The 1,850-nt window shown below is 43.9% G+C and overlaps 1 pseudogene; it reads right to left on the reverse strand.

Moving 5' to 3' along the window:
* Positions 1-310: 310 nt before the first annotated feature.
* LOC101628987 lies at positions 311-1,060 on the reverse strand (annotated as a pseudogene).
* Between the last annotated feature and the right edge of the window lie 790 nt (positions 1,061-1,850).

The raw sequence follows: 1,850 nt of genomic DNA on the forward strand, positions 1-1,850 counted from the left end.
TCTCCGCAGCCACTGTGGCACAAGTTCAATCCCCATCCAGGGAGCTGACCCACATGGTGTGGCCGACCTTTCCTGACCTGCCTGCCACTCCCCTCAGCAGCAGTAGATCTGCCTTTTCTGCACCCCACTCTGTCTCTGGTGAAGCCTCTTAATCCCCACACTTCTGGCCTGTACCCCATTTCTTGTATGCACAAATAAATAAATCTATAAAAAAATAAATCTACTTTTATATTGAATACTTCCAGATGTATAAGATGCAGTGATATCAGTCTGCATGTCAGAGAAATTTTCTGGTACTGGGACCACTTACCTACACCTGTTGGGGTGGTGGTGAAGGGTCTTCAATGGCTTTGGCAGCATCGAGATCACACTTGAGTGGCTTCAGACATGGCTGTATTCATGCAACTGATTCCTTCTCCACCGGTTCTCTTGGTCACTAACGCGCTCCAATGGCCACAACAGCTTTCATAGCATTAACTGCAACGTGCTTATCTTTAAATTCTGCATTGAAAACAAACTGGCTCTCTAGTTTTCCAGCAGAAACCATGTGCCTTCTAAACCAGACCACAGTGGTGCCAGATAGCCAGGTTTCAGTCATTAGACATCATTATCTCATTATAACTGGCCACATCATGACCACACACAGGAAGGACAACGAACTTCCAGTTGGTTTCCCCTTCATCCATCATTGCTAATATGCGTACAACTGCTGCTCAGAAATTTCACCCTGATTATTTCAGGGTGCATATTTTCACACAAATCAATTAGATCATTATCACCACAATATCCAGTGTATTGATCATTATGTTCTGGCCTTCCCATGTCTGAGAGATGACCCCATAATTCCAAATCTATCCTTTGTAAGGGAACACATTTGCAAAATAATGTTTTCCCTTTTTCACACCTGGATTAATTGGACTTAAAGGTTCCTTCCTAGCAATTTCTGTTTTTTAATTAGACCAACATGGCACGTCAACTACTGTGTGAAACATAGTCTCTCCACACGAACTGGAATATCATGAAATGGAGGTTTATATTGTCATTTTTCATTTTTGAGGAAAAGTTAGTTCTCAAGGTGAAGGGCCCAGCAAGCCCTGAGCTGCTGATGCTCCGTGGACAAGTAAGTCACCATCCCAGCCAGGGAGTTGCCAGCCGACTTCGGCCACTGAGTGGCCAACTTCCTTCACCATTTTCAACCATCCCTTTCAGTTCTAACTTCACTGGGTAGTGGGTAAATTTGTGCAGCTTACATCCAAGATTTTTTTTGAGGCTTTACAAATTTTCATAATGCAGATACTGATGTGTTCTGGCATGAAAAATCCCAGTCCCTTCTAAGTATCCTCCTAATAATCTGCATATGAAGCCCCTAAATAAGTCACAATAAGCAGATTTCCCCCCCCACTATTAGTGATATTGATAAGTACTGGGAGGGGTGGTCATGAATATGACTCAATTCAAGGGTCCTCCCCTCCCCTACACAATTGCAGAGTTTCATTTGGGCTTCCACTGTGCTCAAGGTTCCCTGGGTGTATGGCTCGTGGGGGGAATAAAGCAAGTTTATTGAGGTACACTTTATACACGATTAACTCTTCAGAGCATAATTCAATGGATTTCAAATGTGTAAATATCTCTGTGACCATTTACTTCAAGACACAGAACATTTCCATCACTCTGGAATGTTCCCCCATACTTCCTCCCAGGGTAAACACTCATCTGACATCGGTTTCCCTAAATAAATCTTCTTCTTCTTGAACTTTATGAAATGGAACGGCTCCGCTCAGCCTCCCGACGGTTTCTGACCAGCTCCAGGGCATCTGCGTGCCGGTGCATGCTTCTGTTGCTGCTTGCTC

This window comes from Condylura cristata, unplaced genomic scaffold (genome assembly GCF_000260355.1).
Source record: "Condylura cristata isolate star-nosed mole 26May11 unplaced genomic scaffold, ConCri1.0 scaffold00004, whole genome shotgun sequence".
NCBI classification, from domain to species: domain Eukaryota; kingdom Metazoa; phylum Chordata; class Mammalia; order Eulipotyphla; family Talpidae; genus Condylura; species Condylura cristata.